Here is an 18,901-nt window from a genome sequence, read left to right on the forward strand (position 1 = left end):
ACTCCGTAAGGACCATGGGGAATAGCGGCTCCGCAGGAGACTGGGCACAAAAGTAAAGCTTTAGGACTACCTGGTGTGCACTGGCTCCTCCCCCTATGACCCTCCTCCAAGCCTCAGTTAGGATACTGTGCCCGGACGAGCGTACACAATAAGGAAGGATTTATGAATCCCGGGTAAGACTCATACCAGCCACACCAATCACACCGTACAACTTGTGATCTGAACCCAGTTAACAGCATGATAACAGAGGAGCCTCTGGATAGATGGCTCAAAACAACAATAACCCGATTTAGTTAACAATAACTATGTACAAGTATTGCAGACAAACCGCACTTGGGATGGGCGCCCAGCATCCACTACGGACTACGAATAATAGAATTATCGGTAAGTAAATTCTTATTTTCTCTGACGTCCTAGTGGATGCTGGGAACTCCGTAAGGACCATGGGGATTATACCAAAGCTCCCAAACGGGCGGGAGAGTGCGGATGACTCTGCAGCACCGAATGAGAGAACTCCAGGTCCTCCTCAGCCAGGGTATCAAATTTGTAGAATTTAGCAAACGTGTTTGCCCCTGACCAAGTAGCTGCTCGGCAAAGTTGTAAAGCCGAGACCCCTCGGGCAGCCGCCCAAGATGAGCCCACCTTCCTTGTGGAATGGGCTTTTACAGATTTTGGCTGTGGCAGGCCTGCCACAGAATGTGCAAGCTGAATTGTATTACAAATCCAACGAGCAATAGTCAGCTTAGAAGCAGCAGCACCCAGCTTGTTGGGTGCATACATGATAAACAGCGAGTCAGATTTTCTGACTCCAGCCGTCCTGGAAACATATATTTTCAGGGCCCTGACTACGTCCAACAACTTGGAGTCCTCCAAGTCACTAGTAGCCGCAGGTACCACAATAGGTTGGTTCAGATGAAACGCTGAAACCACCTTAGGGAGAAAATGAGGACGAGTCCTCAATTCCGCCCTGACTGAATGGAAGTTCAGATAAGGGCTTTTACAGGATAAAGCCGCCAATTCTGACACGCGCCTGGCCGAGGCCAGGGCCAACAGCATGACCACTTTCCATGTGAGATATTTTAACTCCACAGATTCAAGTGGTTCAAACCAATGTGACTTTAGGAACCCCAAAACTACATTGAGATCCCAAGGTGCCACTGGAGGCACAAAAGGAGGCTGTATATGCAGTACCCCTTTTACAAACGTCTGAACTTCAGGAACTGAAGCTAGTTCTTTCTGGAAGAAAATTAACAGGGCCGAAATTTGAACCTTAATGGACCCCAATTTTAGGCCCATAGACACTCCTGTTTGCAGGAAATGCAGGAATCGACCTAGTTAAAATTCCTCCATCGGGGCCTTACTGGCCTCGCACTGCGCAACATATTTTCGCCAAATGCGGTGATAATGCTTTGCGGTTACATCCTTCCTGGCTTTGATCAGGGTAGGGATGAATTCATCCGGAATGCCTTTTTCCTTCAGGATCCGGCGTTCAACCGTCCTGCCGTCAAACGCAGCCGCGGTAAGTCTTGGAATAGACAGGGTCCTTGCTGGAGCAGGTCCCTTCTTAGAGGTAGAGGCCACGGGTCCTCCGTGAGCATCTCTTGAAATTCCGGGTACCAAGACCTTCTTGGCCAATCCGGAACCACGAGTATAGTTCTTACTCCCCTCCGTCTTATAATTCTCAGTACTTTTGGTATGAGAGGAAGAGGAGGGAACACCTACACTGACTGGTACACCCACGGTGTTACCAGAGCGTCCACAGCTATTGCCTGAGGGTCCCTTGACCTTGCGCAATACCTGTCCAATTTTTTGTTTAGGCGGGACGCCATCATGTCCACCTTTGGTTTTTCCCAACGGTTTACAATCATGTGAAAGACTTCTGGGTGAAGTCCCCACTCTCCCGGGTGGAGGTCGTGCCTGCTGAGGAAGTCTGCTTCCCAGTTGTCCACTCCCGGAATGAACACTGCTGACAATGCTATCACATAATTTTCCGCCCAGCGAAAAATCCTTGCAGCTTCTGCCATTGCCCTCCTGCTTCTTGTGCCGCCCTGTCTGTTTACGTGGGCGACTGCCGTGATGTTGTCCGACTGGATCAGCACCGGCTGACCTTGAAACAGAGGTCTTGCTTGGCTTAGGGCATTGTAAATGGCCCTTAGCTCCAAGATATTTATGTGAAGTGATGTCTCCAGGCTTGACCACAAGCCCTGGAAATTTCTTTCCTGTGTGACTGCTCCCCAGCCTCGCAGGCTGGCATCCGTGGTCACCAGGACCCAGTCCTGAATGCCGAATCTGCGACCCTCTAGAAGATGAGCACTCTGCAACCACCACAGGAGAGACACCCTTGTCTTTGGTGACAGGGTTATCTGCTGATGCATCTGAAGATGCAATCCGGACCATTTGTCCAGCAGGTCCCACTGGAAAGTTCTTGCGTGGAATCTGCCAAATGGAATTGCTTCGTAGGAAGCCACCATTTTTCCCAGGACCCTTGTGCACTGATGCACTGACACTTGGCCTGGTTTTAGGAGGTTTCTGACTAGTTCGGATAACTCCCTGGCTTTCTCCTCCGGGAGAAACACCTTTTTCTGGACTGTGTCCAGGATCATCCCTAGGAATAGAAGACGTGTCGTCGGGATCAGCTGCGATTTTGGAATATTGAGAATCCAACCGTGCTGCCGCAACACTACTTGAGATAGTGCTACCCCGACTACCAACTGTTCCCTGGATCTTGCCCTTATCAGGAGATCGTCCAAGTAAGGGATAACTAAAATTCCCTTCCTTCGAAGGAGTATCATCATTTCGGCCATTACTTTGGTAAAGACCCGGGGTGCCGTGGACAAACCAAACGGCAGCGTGGAATAATACCCCTTTCCCTGTTGTAGGAGGGGTACCTTGATTATCACCTGCTGGGAATACAGCTTGTGAATGGCTTCCAATACCGCCTCCCTGTCGGAGGGAGACGTCGGTAAAGCAGACTTTAGGAAACGGCGAAGGGGAGACGTCTCGAATTCCAATTTGTACCCCTGAGATACCACCTGAAGGATCCAGGGGTCCACCTGTGAGTGAGCCCACTGCACGCTGAAATTTTTGAGACGGGCCCCCACCGTGCCTGAGTCCGCTTGTAAAGCCCCAGCATCATGCTGAGGACTTGGCAGAAATGAGAGAGGGCTTCTGTTCCTGGGAACTGGCTGTTTGCTGCAGCCTTTTTCCTCTCCCTCTGCCACGGGGCAGAAATGAGGAGCCTTTTGCCCGCTTGCCCTTATGGGGCCGAAAGGACTGCGCCTGATAATACGGCGTCTTCTTATGTTGAGAGGCTACCTGGGGTAAAAATGTGGATTTCCCAGCCGTTGCCGTGGCCACCAGGTCTGTTAGACCTACCCCAAATAACTCCTCCCTTTTATAAGGCGATACTTCCATATGCCTTTTGGAATCAGCATCACCTGACCACTGTCTTGTCCATAACCCTCTTCTGGCAGAAATGGACAGAGCACTTACTCTTGATGCCAGTCGGCAAATATACCTCTGTGCATCACGCATATATAGAAATGCATCTTTTAAATGCTCTATAGTCAGTAATATACTGTCCCTATCTAGGGTATCAATATTGTCAGTCAGGGAATCCGACCAAGCCACCCCAGCACTGCACATCCAGGCTTAGGCGATTGCTGGTCGCAGTATCACACCCGTGTGAGTATATATACATTTTAGGATATTTTCCTGCTTTCTGTCAGCAGGTTCCTTAAGGGCGGCTGTATCCGGGGACGGTAGTGCCACCTGTTTAGACAAACGTGTGAGCACTTTATTCACCCTAAGGGGTGTTTCCCAACATGCCCCATCCTCTGGCGGGAAGGGGTATGATGCTAATAACTTTTTAGGAATTAACAGTTTTTATCGGGGGAAACCCACGCATCATCACACACTTCATTTAATTCCTCAGATGCAGGAAAAACTACAGGCAGTTTTTTCTCACCCAACATAATACCTTTTTAGTGGTACTGGTATTATCAGAAATATGAAAAACATTTTCCATAGCCTCAATCATGTAACTTGTGGCCCTACTGGAAGTCACATTCGTCTCTTAATCGTCAACACTGGAGTCAGTATCCGTGTCGGCGTCTGTATCTGCCATCTGAGGTAATGGGCGTTTTAGAGCCCCTGATGGCTTTTGAGACACCTGGACAGGCACAGGCTGAGTAGCCGGCTGTCTCATGTCATCAATCTTTTGTAAAGAGCTGACACTGTCACGTAATTCCTTCCATAAGCTCAGCCACTCAGGTGTCGACTCCCTAGGGGGTGACATCTCCATTACAGGCAATTGCTCCGCCTCCACACCATTTTCCTCCTCATACATGTCGACACAATCGTACCGACACACAGCACACACACAGGGAATGCTCTGATAGAGGACAGGACCCCACTAGCCCTTTGGGGAGACAGAGGGAGAGTATGCCAGCACACACCAGAGCGCTATATATATATATACAGGGATAACCTTATAGAAGTGTTTTTCCCCTTATAGCTGCTGTTTTATTAATACTGCGCCTAATTAGTGCCCCCTCTCTTTTTTAACCCCTTTCTGTAGTGTAGTAACTGCAGGGGAGAGCCAGGGAGCTTCCCTCCAACGGAGCTGTGAGAGAAAATGGCGCCAGTGTGCTGAGGAGATAGGCTCCGCCTCTTTTTCGTGGACTTCTCTCCTGCATTTTTATGGATTCTGGCAGGGGTTAAAATACATCCATATAGCCCTGGGGGTTATATGTGATGTATGTTTGCCAGCCAAGGTGTTTTTATTGCTGCTCAGGGCGCCCAGCGCCCTGCACCCATCAGTGACCGGAGTGTGAGGTGTGTATGAGGAGCAATGGCGCACAGCTGCAGTGCTGTGCGCTACCTTGGTGAAGACTGATGTCTTCTGCCGCCGATTTTCCAGACCTCTTCTTGCTTCTGGCTTTGTAAGGGGGCCAGCGGCGCGGCTCTGGGACCGGACTCCGAGGCTGGGCCTGTGTTCGGTCCCTCTGGAGCTAATGGTGTCCAGTAGCCAAGAATCCCAAGCTGGCTGCAAGCAGGCAGGTTCGCTTCTTCTCCCCTTAGTCCCTCGATGCAGTGAGCCTGTTGCCAGCAGGTCTCACTGAAAATAAAAAACCTAAAACTAAACTTTCACTAAGAAGCTCAGGAGAGCCCCTAGTGTGCACCCTTCTCGGCCGGGCACAAAAATCTAACTGAGGCTTGGAGGAGGGTCATAGGGGGAGGAGCCAGTGCACACCATGTAGTCCTAAAGCTTTACTTTTGTGCCCAGTCTCCTGCGGAGCCGCTATTCCCCATGGTCCTTACGGAGTTCCCAGCATCCACTAGGACGTCAGAGAAATGTATTATTTCCATATCGTCCGCCCTAAATGTGGTTTGTAAAAATATTTAGGCACAAAATAAACTGATTAACGTAAAATCCAGTGTATTGGCTACTTAGAAAATATCATGAAAAAATCTTTAATAGAATATATTGCTGGCAATATCATAACTCAGCATTGATCAACTGCGTTCGGCCTGGGGTCTCCCAGCCCGAATGACTCAGTTCTAGTAGGCAAATTTTGTCCGATCACTCAACATGTTTAGTCAAAATCGTAACCAAATACTGATGGACATGGCATACTTTTTAAGCCAATACATGCGCAGATTTTCCGCCAGGAAAAGAAAACTACGTGATTGGTTTGCAAAATTGCAGTGTATGGAGACCTTGCTGGTTCCTTGAGTAAACTGACCAGTGGTAACACCTAGAGCAGGCACGTCAAAACTGCGGCCCTACAGCTGGTGTGAAACTACATATCCCAGCATGCCCTGACACAGTTTTCCTGTCAGAGAAAGCTAAAGCTGTGTCAGGGCATGCTGGGATGTATAGTTTCTCAACAGCTGGAGAACCGTGCCTGACCTAGAGAAAGCTTTGTAATTCAGAAAGGCCTTATGTGGATAATTCTTTCTGCCTGCAGATATTTTCATGTGTGGATAGCCTGAAATGTGCAACTGCTGCATTGTCCATTGTGTGCATTATAAGTCATTTCCACCTTACATTATTGTACTTGTCACCCGTTGCAGTATAACATATGGAATGCACCATATTAACATTCCTTTATGTGAGAGGATGCAATGTTGCTTTCTTACAGAATTCAATAAGACCACATCAGTGGGTCACACACTGTGGAGCCTTACAATATACTACTGATTACTGTAACAAGAACTCACCTACGCCCACCAACACAAACAGCGTCTTCATTTTCTCCTCGTCGCTGAAAGTAAATTAGGCTGTGAGTGTTATTTGGTAATCAGTGAAAAAGAGAAATATACAGATAAAAGGACAATTGAAGAGACAGTGACAGAGGGACCGGGGTAAGAGGAAAGTAGAGTGATAGAGAGAGTGACGGAGGGACCAGGGTAAGAGGAAAGTAGAGTGATAGAGAGAGTGACAGAGGGACCGGGGTAAGAGGAAAGTAGCGTGATAGAGAGAGTGACAGAGGGACCGGAGTAAGAGGAAAGTAGAGTGATAGAGAGAGTGACAGAGGGACCGGGGTAAGAGGAAAGTAGAGTGATAGAGAGAGTGACAGAGGGACCGGGGTAAGAGGAAAGTAGCGTGATAGAGAGAGTGACAGAGGGACCGGAGTAAGAGGAAAGTAGAGTGATAGAGAGAGTGACAGAGGAACCAGGGTAAGAGGAAAGTAGAGTGATAGAGACAGTGACAGAGGGACCGGGGTAAGAGGAAAGTAGAGTGATAGAGAGAGTGACGGAGGGACCAGGGTAAGAGGAAAGTAGAGTGATAGAGAGAGTGACAGAGGGACCGGGGTAAGAGGAAAGTAGCGTGATAGAGAGAGTGACAGAGGGACCGGAGTAAGAGGAAAGTAGAGTGATAGAGAGAGTGACAGAGGGACCGGGGTAAGAGGAAAGTAGAGTGATAGAGAGAGTGACAGAGGGACCGGGGTAAGAGGAAAGTAGCGTGATAGAGAGAGTGACCGAGGGACCGGAGTAAGAGGAAAGTAGAGTGATAGAGAGAGTGACAGAGGGACCGGGGTAAGAGGAAAGTAGAGTGATAGAGAGAGTGACAGAGGGACCGGGGTAAGAGGAAAGTAGAGTGGTAGAGAGAGTGACAGAGGGACCGGAGTAAGAGGAAAGTAGAGTGACAGAGAGAGTGACAGAGGGACCAGGGTAAGAGGAAAGTAGAGTGATAGAGAGAGTGACAGAGGGACCAGGGTAAGTGGAAAGTAGAGTGATAGAGAGAGTGACAGAGGGACCGGAGTAAGAGGAAAGTAGAGTGATAGAGAGAGTGACGGAGGGACCAGGGTAAGAGGAAAGTAGAGTGACAGAGAGAGTGACAGAGGGACCAGGGTAAGAGGAAAGTAGAGTGATAGAGAGTGACAGAAGGACCAGGGTAAGAGGAAAGTAGAGTGACAGAGAGAGTGACAGAGGGACCAGGGTAAGAGGAAAGTAGAGTGATAGAGAGAGTGACAGAGGGACCGGGGTAAGAGGAAAGTAGAGTGATAGAGAGAGTGACAGAGGGACCGGGGTAAGAGGAAAGTAGAGTGATAGAGAGAGTGACAGAGGGACCGGGGTAAGAGGAAAGTAGAGTGATAGAGAGAGTGACAGAAGGACCAGGGTAAGAGGAAAGTAGAGTGATAGAGAGAGTGACAGAGGGACCGGAGTAAGAGGAAAGTAGAGTGATAGAGAGAGTGACAGAAGAACCAGGGTAAGAGGAAAGTAGAGTGATAGAGTGACAGAGGGACCAGGGTAAGAGGAAAGTAGAGTGATAGAGAGAGTGACAGAGGGACCAGGGTAAGAGGAAAGTAGAGTGCTAGAGAGAGTGACAGCGGGACCGGGGTAAGAGGAAAGTAGAGTGATAGAGAGAGTGACAGAAGGACCAGGGTAAGAGGAAAGTAGAGTGCTAGAGAGAGTGACAGAGGGACCAGGGTAAGTGGAAAGTAGAGTGATAGAGAGAGTGACAGAGGGACCGGAGTAAGAGGAAAGTAGAGTGATAGAGAGAGTGACGGAGGGACCAGGGTAAGAGGAAAGTAGAGTGACAGAGAGAGTGACAGAGGGACCAGGGTAAGAGGAAAGTAGAGTGATAGAGAGTGACAGAAGGACCAGGGTAAGAGGAAAGTAGAGTGACAGAGAGAGTGACAGAGGGACCAGGGTAAGAGGAAAGTAGAGTGATAGAGAGAGTGACAGAGGGACCGGGGTAAGAGGAAAGTAGAGTGATAGAGAGAGTGACAGAGGGACCGGGGTAAGAGGAAAGTAGAGTGATAGAGAGAGTGACAGAGGGACCGGGGTAAGAGGAAAGTAGAGTGATAGAGAGAGTGACAGAAGGACCAGGGTAAGAGGAAAGTAGAGTGATAGAGAGAGTGACAGAGGGACCGGAGTAAGAGGAAAGTAGAGTGATAGAGAGAGTGACAGAAGAACCAGGGTAAGAGGAAAGTAGAGTGATAGAGTGACAGAGGGACCAGGGTAAGAGGAAAGTAGAGTGATAGAGAGAGTGACAGAGGGACCAGGGTAAGAGGAAAGTAGAGTGCTAGAGAGAGTGACAGCGGGACCGGGGTAAGAGGAAAGTAGAGTGATAGAGAGAGTGACAGAAGGACCAGGGTAAGAGGAAAGTAGAGTGCTAGAGAGAGTGACAGAGGGACCGGGGTAAGAGAAAAGTAGAGTGATAGAGAGAGTGACAGAAGGACCAGGGTAAGAGGAAAGTAGAGTGATAGAGTGACAGAGGGACCGGAGTAAGAGGAAAGTAGAGTGATAGAGAGAGTGACAGAGGGACCGGGGTAAGAGGAAAGTAGAGTGGTAGAGAGAGTGACAGAGGGACCGGGGTAAGAGGAAAGTAGAGTGATAGAGAGAGTGACAGAGGGACCGGGATAAGAGGAAAGTAGAGTGATAAAGAGAGTGACAGAGGGACCGGAGTAAGAGGAAAGTAGAGTGATAGAGAGAGTGACAGAGGGACCGGGGTAAGAGGAAAGTAGAGTGATAGAGAGAGTGACAGAGGGACCGGGGTAAGAGGAAAGTAGAGTGGTAGAGTGACAGAGGGACCGGAGTAAGAGGAAAGTAGAGTGACAGAGAGAGTGACAGAGGGACCGGGGTAAGAGGAAAGTAGAGTGATAGAGAGAGTGACAGAGGGACCAGGGTAAGTGGAAAGTAGAGTGATAGAGAGAGTGACAGAGGGACCGGAGTAAGAGGAAAGTAGAGTGACAGAGAGAGTGACAGAGGGACCAGGGTAAGAGGAAAGTAGAGTGATAGAGAGAGTGACAGAGGGACCGGAGTAAGAGGAAAGTAGAGTGATAGAGAGAGTGACGGAGGGACCAGGGTAAGAGGAAAGTAGAGTGATAGAGAGAGTGACAGACGGACCAGGGTAAGAGGAAAGTAGAGTGATAAAGAGAGTGACAGAGGGACCGGGGTAAGAGGAAAGTAGAGTGGTAGAGAGAGTGACAGAGGGACCGGGGTAAGAGGAAAGTAGAGTGATAGAGAGAGTGACAGAAGGACCAGGGTAAGAGGAAAGTAGAGTGATAGAGAGAGTGACAGAGGGACCGGAGTAAGAGGAAAGTAGAGTGATAGAGAGAGTGACAGAAGAACCAGGGTAAGAGGAAAGTAGAGTGACAGAGGGACCAGGGTAAGAGGAAAGTAGAGTGATAGAGAGAGTGACAGAGGGACCAGGGTAAGAGGAAAGTAGAGTGATAGAGTGACAGAGGGACCAGGGTAAGAGGAAAGTAGAGTGATAGAGAGAGTGACAGAGGGACCAGGGTAAGAGGAAAGTAGAGTGCTAGAGAGAGTGACAGCGGGACCGGGGTAAGAGGAAAGTAGAGTGATAGAGAGAGTGACAGAAGGACCAGGGTAAGAGGAAAGTAGAGTGCTAGAGAGAGTGACAGAGGGACCAGGGTAAGTGGAAAGTAGAGTGATAGAGAGAGTGACAGAGGGACCGGAGTAAGAGGAAAGTAGAGTGATAGAGAGAGTGACGGAGGGACCAGGGTAAGAGGAAAGTAGAGTGACAGAGAGAGTGACAGAGGGACCAGGGTAAGAGGAAAGTAGAGTGATAGAGAGTGACAGAAGGACCAGGGTAAGAGGAAAGTAGAGTGACAGAGAGAGTGACAGAGGGACCAGGGTAAGAGGAAAGTAGAGTGATAGAGAGAGTGACAGAGGGACCGGGGTAAGAGGAAAGTAGAGTGATAGAGAGAGTGACAGAGGGACCGGGGTAAGAGGAAAGTAGAGTGATAGAGAGAGTGACAGAGGGACCGGGGTAAGAGGAAAGTAGAGTGATAGAGAGAGTGACAGAAGGACCAGGGTAAGAGGAAAGTAGAGTGATAGAGAGAGTGACAGAGGGACCGGAGTAAGAGGAAAGTAGAGTGATAGAGAGAGTGACAGAAGAACCAGGGTAAGAGGAAAGTAGAGTGACAGAGGGACCAGGGTAAGAGGAAAGTAGAGTGATAGAGAGAGTGACAGAGGGACCAGGGTAAGAGGAAAGTAGAGTGCTAGAGAGAGTGACAGCGGGACCGGGGTAAGAGGAAAGTAGAGTGATAGAGAGAGTGACAGAAGGACCAGGGTAAGAGGAAAGTAGAGTGCTAGAGAGAGTGACAGAGGGACCGGGGTAAGAGGAAAGTAGAGTGATAGAGAGAGTGACAGAAGGACCAGGGTAAGAGGAAAGTAGAGTGATAGAGTGACAGAGGGACCGGAGTAAGAGGAAAGTAGAGTGATAGAGAGAGTGACAGAGGGACCGGGGTAAGAGGAAAGTAGAGTGGTAGAGAGAGTGACAGAGGGACCGGGGTAAGAGGAAAGTAGAGTGATAGAGAGAGTGACAGAGGGACCGGGATAAGAGGAAAGTAGAGTGATAAAGAGAGTGACAGAGGGACCGGAGTAAGAGGAAAGTAGAGTGATAGAGAGAGTGACAGAGGGACCGGGGTAAGAGGAAAGTAGAGTGATAGAGAGAGTGACAGAGGGACCGGGGTAAGAGGAAAGTAGAGTGGTAGAGTGACAGAGGGACCGGAGTAAGAGGAAAGTAGAGTGACAGAGTGACAGAGGGACCGGGGTAAGAGGAAAGTAGAGTGATAGAGAGAGTGACAGAGGGACCAGGGTAAGTGGAAAGTAGAGTGATAGAGAGAGTGACAGAGGGACCGGAGTAAGAGGAAAGTAGAGTGACAGAGAGAGTGACAGAGGGACCAGGGTAAGAGGAAAGTAGAGTGATAGAGAGAGTGACAGAGGGACCGGAGTAAGAGGAAAGTAGAGTGATAGAGAGAGTGACGGAGGGACCAGGGTAAGAGGAAAGTAGAGTGATAGAGAGAGTGACAGACGGACCAGGGTAAGAGGAAAGTAGAGTGATAAAGAGAGTGACAGAGGGACCGGGGTAAGAGGAAAGTAGAGTGGTAGAGAGAGTGACAGAGGGACCGGGGTAAGAGGAAAGTAGAGTGATAGAGAGAGTGACAGAGGAACCAGGGTAAGAGGAAAGTAGAGTGATAGAGAAAGTGACGGAGGGACCAGGGTAAGAGGAAAGTAGAGTGATAGAGAGAGTGACAGAGGAACCAGGGTAAGAGGAAAGTAGAGTGATAGAGAAAGTGACAGAAGGACCAGGGTAATAGGAAAGTAGAGTGATAGAGAGAGTGACAGAGGGACCGGGGTAAGAGGAAAGTAGAGTGATAGAGAGAGTGACAGGGGGACCGGGGTAAGAGGAAAGTAGAGTGATAGAGAGAGTGACAGAGGGACCAGGGTAAGAGGAAAGTAGAGTGATAGAGAAAGTGACGGAGGGACCAGGGTAAGAGGAAAGTAGAGTGATAGAGAGAGTGACAGGGGGACCGGGGTAAGAGGAAAGTAGAGTGATAGAGAGAGTGACAGGGGGACCGGGGTAAGAGGAAAGTAGAGTGATAGAGAGAGTGACAGAGGGACCGGGGTAAGAGGAAAGTAGAGTGATAGAGAAAGTGACAGAAGGACCAGGGTAATAGGAAAGTAGAGTGATAGAGAGAGTGACAGAGGGACCGGGGTAAGAGGAAAGTAGAGTGATAGAGAGAGTGACAGAGGAACCAGGGTAAGAGGAAAGTAGAGTGATAGAGAGAGTGACAGGGGGACCGGGGTAAGAGGAAAGTAGAGTGATAGAGAAAGTGACGGAGGAACCAGGGTAAGAGGAAAGTAGAGTGATAGAGAGAGTGACAGACGGACCAGGGTAAGAGGAAAGTAGAGTGATAAAGAGAGTGACAGAGGGACCGGGGTAAGAGGAAAGTAGAGTGGTAGAGAGAGTGACAGAGGGACCGGGGTAAGAGGAAAGTAGAGTGATAGAGGGAGTGACAGAGGGACCAGGGTAAGAGGAAAGTAGAGTGATAGAGAGAGTGACAGAGGGACCGGGGTAAGAGGAAAGTAGAGTGATAGAGAGAGTGACAGAGGGACCGGGGTAAGAGGAAAGTAGAGTGATAGAGAGAGTGACAGAGGGACCGGGGTAAGAGGAAAGTAGAGTGATAGAGAGAGTGACAGGGGGACCGGGGTAAGAGGAAAGTAGAGTGATAGAGAGAGTGACAGAGGGACCAGGGTAAGAGGAAAGTAGAGTGATAGAGAGAGTGACAGAGGGACCAGGGTAAGAGGAAAGTAGAGTGATAGAGAAAGTGACAGAAGGACCAGGGTAATAGGAAAGTAGAGTGATAGAGAGAGTGACAGAGGGACCGGGGTAAGAGGAAAGTAGAGTGATAGAGAGAGTGACAGAGGGACCGGGGTAAGAGGAAAGTAGAGTGATAGAGAGAGTGACAGAGGGACCGGGGTAAGAGGAAAGTAGAGTGATAGAGAGAGTGACAGAGGGACCGGGGTAAGAGGAAAGTAGAGTGATAGAGAGAGTGACAGAGGGACCGGGGTAAGAGGAAAGTAGAGTGATAGAGAGAGTGACAGAGGGACCGGGGTAAGAGGAAAGTAGAGTGATAGAGAGAGTGACAGAGGGACCGGGGTAAGAGGAAAGTAGAGTGATAGAGAGAGTGACAGAGGGACCGGGGTAATAGGAAAGTAGAGTGATAGAGAGAGTGACAGAGGGACCGGGGTAAGAGGAAAGTAGAGTGATTGAGAGAGTGACAGAGGGACCGGGGTAAGAGGATAGTACAGTGATAGAGAGAGTGACAGGGGGACCGGGGTAAGAGGAAAGTAGAGTGATAGAGAGAGTGACAGAGGGACCAGGGTAAGAGGAAAGTAGAGTGATAGAGAGAGTGACAGGGGGACCGGGGTAATAGGAAAGTAGAGTGATAGAGAGAGTGACAGAGGAACCAGGGTAAGAGGAAAGTAGAGTGATAGAGAAAGTGACGGAGGGACCAGGGTAAGAGGAAAGTAGAGTGATAGAGAGAGTGACAGAGGAACCAGGGTAAGAGGAAAGTAGAGTGATAGAGTGACAGGGGGACCGGGGTAAGTGGAAAGTAGAGTGATAGAGAGAGTGACAGAGGAACCAGGGTAAGAGGAAAGTAGAGTGATAGAGAGAGTGACGGAGGGACCAGGGTAAGAGGAAAGTAGAGTGATAGAGAGAGTGACAGAGGAACCAGGGTAAGAGGAAAGTAGAGTGATAGAGAGAGTGACAGAGGGACCAGGGTAAGAGGAAAGTAGAGTGACAGAGAGACCGGGGTAAGAGGAAAGTAGAGTGATAGAGAGAGTGACAGAGGGACCGGGGTAATAGGAAAGTAGAGGGACCAGGGTAAGAGGAAAGTAGAGTGACAGAGAGACCGGGGTAATAGGAAAGTAGAGTGATAGAGAGAGTGACAGAAGGACCAGGGTAAGAGGAAAGTAGAGTGATTTAGAGAGTGACAGAGGGACCGGGGTAAGAGGAAAGTAGAGTGATAGAGAGAGTGACAGAGGGACCAGGGTAATAGGAAAGTAGAGTGATAGAGAGAGTGACAGAGGGACCAGGGTAATAGGAAAGTAGAGTGATAGAGAGAGTGACAGACAGAGAGTGAGAGAGGTGGATGTAATGTACCTATAAGTCCTCAGTAAAATACGTCTGCCAGTGGCACTGACTGCAGTCGTTCTTAGCTCAGGATGTAGGGTGTTTATATATGAACGGAGAATGTAATTTTTTCTTATGTAATGTTTAATTCTAATTTGTAATTACCTTTTTAATTGTTGGTTTTATTGTAGCTATTGCCCAAGTTATATTTAAAGTTACTATACATAGGGTTTCACAATAAGTAAGTTCACAATTAGAATAATTTTCCCGGATTGCTAAACTAATAATAACCATTATTGTATGTGTCATAATATATAGGGTAAATTGCGCTGACCGAGCGTTTTTCGGCTGTCAGGAAAGAACAGTGTATTCATTATTATTATCTTTTATTTATAAAGTCACACAGGGGTCACTTAGCTGCACATAGGGGGGGCACACTTTACTCACATTCTATCATGCTCTTTTTGCCTTTTTTTTATTAAAATGCGTCTTAATTGCATTACTATGTGGGTATGCATGCACAAGCAGCTTCTGCTGATTAAAAAGATATGTAGCATGCCTATATTCTGTGTGTGACTGTATCTGCATATAAAATGCTACATTACAGTGATTTCCAGGAATACACTGTAATTAAGCATTTTGTATGCAGATACAGCCGCAGTCACACACAGAACATAGGCATGCCGCATATCTTTTTAATCAGCAGAAGCTGCTTGTGCTCTGATAATGTCAAATATTACCTTTAAACATAAGCTATATTATTGTTACGGACTAAGTACGCTATTTGCGCACTGAGTACCGTACGGGTACGCACTTAGCGTAACAGACGCTAGGCCGTGGGCGCGACACACGAGCGACACGTACTCTCACGGACTCACGCTTTGTATCGAGCACGCTATAGGCGTCCCGAGTACTGTAACGCTACGCTATTGGCGTAGCGGATGCTGCGCCGTGAGAGTGAGACGCGAGCAGCGCAGACGCTCCCAGAATGATACACAGTAAACCTTATTAACAACACACAGTAAGGATATGCTTATACTATAAACCTTAGTAATCGAATACTACAATGATGTAACGCTTATTAAGCTTGATAATGTGTAAGCTGTTTGAGCGATTGAGATGCTAAGAAAACCCTTTGTAGTAACTAGTGAATACGCAAGACCTTGTTTGGTTTTAAAAACCACTCCGGCTCTAACACCTTCGTGGATGCTTTGGAGTAAAAAGGGGAAAAACAGTACAGGTTATACACTACAAACTAACATAGAAATCTAAACAGAATAACAAAGATTAATATGAACAATAGCGAAGCGATCGCAAACACGAGCTAACAGAATGAGAACAAATGGCAAACACAATGGATAACAAAATGGCTACAGAGAATAATACATACGTGGGGATGATTCGCAAGTGCGTCCTGGATCCAGCCCTCAGCATTCAATGAGAAAGCCTTTCAGTGAGAGTGAGTGACTGGCCCAGCCATGGTGGTCTTTATATACACAGCATACAGTCACAATACAATGGTCCCTATAATCTCATTGTTCATTGGACACTGGAATGTGTCTCTGCATTATAACAAAAGGTCATAGGTGGGTTTGAACAGGTGGAATGTGTCTTTCTCCAACTGCTCAGGTGGGAGGTATCCTCAGGATTCCTGCCGCATGGATAATGAACAGCAAATACAGTAAATGTCTATAAACTACTTTTGTACATAACTATACGCAGGAGCGAGCGATCTTTTCCTAACCAACACCGAAATGTTACCATTTGTCACGATCCGGGTATCTGGACGCCATTTCTTACCTATCAGATGCCTCCTAAGGCTGGCTCAGCGCTCCAGGACCGGATCCCATCTGTTATCCTGATGTGCACATTCCCGCATCCTCTCCTGTCTCTCTGGACGCAGTCACAGTAACGCCTTATACATCTGGCATGGCGTCTCCCGCGGCCTCCGCCGCCGTCCCTGAGCTTCTGCATTCAGAGTGGCGATTACGTCAGCCGCGGCCTCCGCTGTGTCCGCGTGGTCGGATGTGCATCTGTCAGCCTGGCGTCTCCGGTGGCCGGCGCCGCCATTACTGTTTTCCAGACCACATGGATTACAATCCAAACTTCTCTCCAAGTGTCTGCATGGGCGCAGCCATCTTGGATTCTGTCAGCTGATCATTCCTACCAATCCGTTGTCAGTATTATTAATTTGCATAATTGCCTAGCCAATGCCTTCCTTGCTGCAGGTATAAATAGGTTGTGCCTGAGCAAGGAAGGCGTCAGTGCTTTGGTTGTCAAACCTAGTTCCAGTTTGTCTCTCTCCTGTGATTGTCTTCCAGGTTCCAGCTCCTGTATCCAGACTTCTGCTATAGAGACCCGCACCAGCATTCCATCTGCGGTGTAGCCTGACTCTCCGATCCATTCTGGACTCACCTGTTTCCAGCTACAACATCACCTGCTTCCAGCAGTGTACAGCTTCTCTTAAAGGGCCGGTGTCCTTTCTGCAGTTTACCACTCTCCACCGGTATTATTATTTCTCCGCTCTCAAATTCTACATTTCATCTATATTGCATCGCTCTCAAGCTTTATTTATTATTTAACTGGTTCCAGCCAGTATCCACTCCGTGCCAACACCTGTCTGGTTCTAACCAGTACCCACAGCAGCATTTTATCTACAGCAGTCCAGCTTTCCCTGGAACACCAGCTGGTACGACCCTGGGCTTTCCTCATTGCTACAGTTGAGCCTGGTAAGGACTTTCCAACTTGCAGATAATAAGAACTGTCTCATACCACCAGAGCTCTGTGGCCCCTGCCACCCTGTAGTACCCAGGAACTGTATTATTATTTCTCTGCTGATTTTTATGTTTCTTTTTACTGCTACTGTGATGCATGGAGTTTGTCATAAATAAATATCATTGACTTTTACTCAAGTTGTCGTGGTCACGCCTTCGGGCGGTTTCTCTTCATGTTACTTACATGTCCAGGGGTCTGATACAACCTCCCAGGTTTCGGTACATCTCAGCCCCTACAACTGAGGCTGCCTTCCGTCAGCTCAGGCCCTCAGTTGTGACAGTAAGCACTGACCAGATGAATCCAGCCGGAGACCAGGATCAAGCGGCCAGGCCGATGCAAGAACTGGCAGCCCGACTTGAACATCAGGAGGCTGCACAGGGCCACATCATCCGCTGTCTCCAGGATCTCTCTACTCGGCTGGATGGGATTCAGACAACTCTCCGTGGATCAGGCGCATCTGGGGCTTCAACCACAGTGACTCCAACTATAACCCCACCCACCTTACCCGTTTCTGCTCCACGTCTTCATCTTCCAACGCCAGCAAAATTTGACGGATCTCCAAGATTCTGCAGGGGATTTCTCAACCAGTGTGAGATTCAGTTTGAGCTACAACCTGGCAATTTTCCCAGTGACCGTACAAAAATTGCCTACATCATCTCTCTTCTCAGTGGCTCAGCCCTTGACTGGGCATCACCGTTATGGGAGAGGTCCGACACCCTGCTATCTTCTTACACTGCATTCGTGTCAACATTCAGGCGCATCTTCGACGAGCCAGGCCGGGTAACTTCAGCTTCGTCTGAGATTCTCCGTTTACGCCAGGGATCACGTACTGTAGGACAATATCTTATACAGTTCCAGATCCTGGCATCTGAACTGGCATGGAACGACGAGGCCCTGTATGCTGCATTCTGGCATGGTTTATCCGAGCGTATTAAAGATGAGTTAGCTACCAGAGACTTACCCTCCAAGTTAGATGAGCTAATCTCACTTTGTACGAAAGTTGACTTACGTTTCAGAGAGAGAGCAACTGAGCGTGGAAGATCATCTGCTCCAAAATCTTCTGCTCCTCCTCCTCGCCAACTGTCACCAACTAAAGATGAACCCATGCAAATTGGCCGTTCCCGTTTAACTCCTGCTGAGCGCCGAAGACGTCTCTCTGAGTCTCTCTGTCTGTATTGTGAAGCTCCGTCTCACACTATTAATGCCTGTCCCAAACGTCCGGGAAACTCCAAATCCTAGCTCGCCAAGGAGAGGGCCGGCTAGGAGTAATGATCTCCTCTCCATCTCCTCAAGATTGTAATCTCCCAGTCTCGCTTCAAGTTGCTCAACGTTATCAGAACGTCATTGCCCTCCTGGATTCCGGAGCAGCTGGGAACTTTATTACCGAAGCCTATGTTAAACGGTGGTCCCTACTCACCGAGAGACTTCCTTCCTCCTTTTCCTTAACTGCCGTGGATGGCAGTAAAATTTTTGATACAGTTATTGCTCTAAGGACTCTACCAGTTCGTCTGAGAGTGGGAGTTCTTCATTCCGAACTTATTTCACTTTTAGTGATTCCAAGAGCCACACATCCTGTGGTCCTGGGCCTTCCATGGCTCCGTCTTCACAATCCTACAATTGATTGGACGACTACGCAAATCCTGGCATGGGGTTCCTCCTGTGCTGAGACATGTTTGTTTAAAGTGTTGCCTGTCTGTTCTTCCTCCCCCAGGTCGTCTGATGTTCCACCTCCTCCATATCAAGATTTCACGGATGTGTTCAGTAAGGCTTCTGCTGATATCCTTCCTCCTCATAGAGAATGGGACTGCCCGATTGATCTCGTTCCAGGGAAGGTTCCACCTCGAGGCCGAACTTATCCGTTGTCTCTGCCCGAGACGCATTCTATGGAGGAATACATTAAAGAGAACCTAGCAAAGGGGTTCATTCGACCTTCTTCTTTTCCAGCCGGCGCAGGCTTCTTTTTTGTAAAAAAGAAAGATGGTGGTCTGCGGCCGTGCATCGACTACAGAGGTTTGAACGACATTACCATCAAGAACCGCTATCCTTTACCCCTGATTACTGAGCTCTTTGACAGAGTTAGCGGAGCTACCATCTTTACAAAGCTGGACTTGAGAGGTGCATACAATCTCATCCGGATCCGTGAGGGTGACGAGTGGAAGACCGCATTTAATACCTGTGACGGACATTATGAGTACCTCGTCATGCCCTTCGGATTGAGCAATGCTC

The 18,901-nt window shown here is 48.5% G+C and overlaps 1 long non-coding RNA gene across 1 annotated transcript in view; it reads right to left on the reverse strand.

The window, feature by feature from the left end:
- The window catches only part of LOC135057037 (uncharacterized), a 53,642-nt gene that overhangs the window by 17,414 nt on the left and 17,327 nt on the right, over nucleotides 1-18,901 (reverse strand). Inside the window, exon 2 of the long non-coding RNA XR_010244120.1 lies at nucleotides 6,226-6,269. This is a non-coding gene — a long non-coding RNA (uncharacterized LOC135057037). The remainder of the gene's footprint in view (nucleotides 1-6,225; nucleotides 6,270-18,901) is intronic.

This window comes from Pseudophryne corroboree, chromosome 3, assembly GCF_028390025.1.
Source record: "Pseudophryne corroboree isolate aPseCor3 chromosome 3, aPseCor3.hap2, whole genome shotgun sequence".
In the NCBI taxonomy this organism is placed as follows: domain Eukaryota; kingdom Metazoa; phylum Chordata; class Amphibia; order Anura; family Myobatrachidae; genus Pseudophryne; species Pseudophryne corroboree.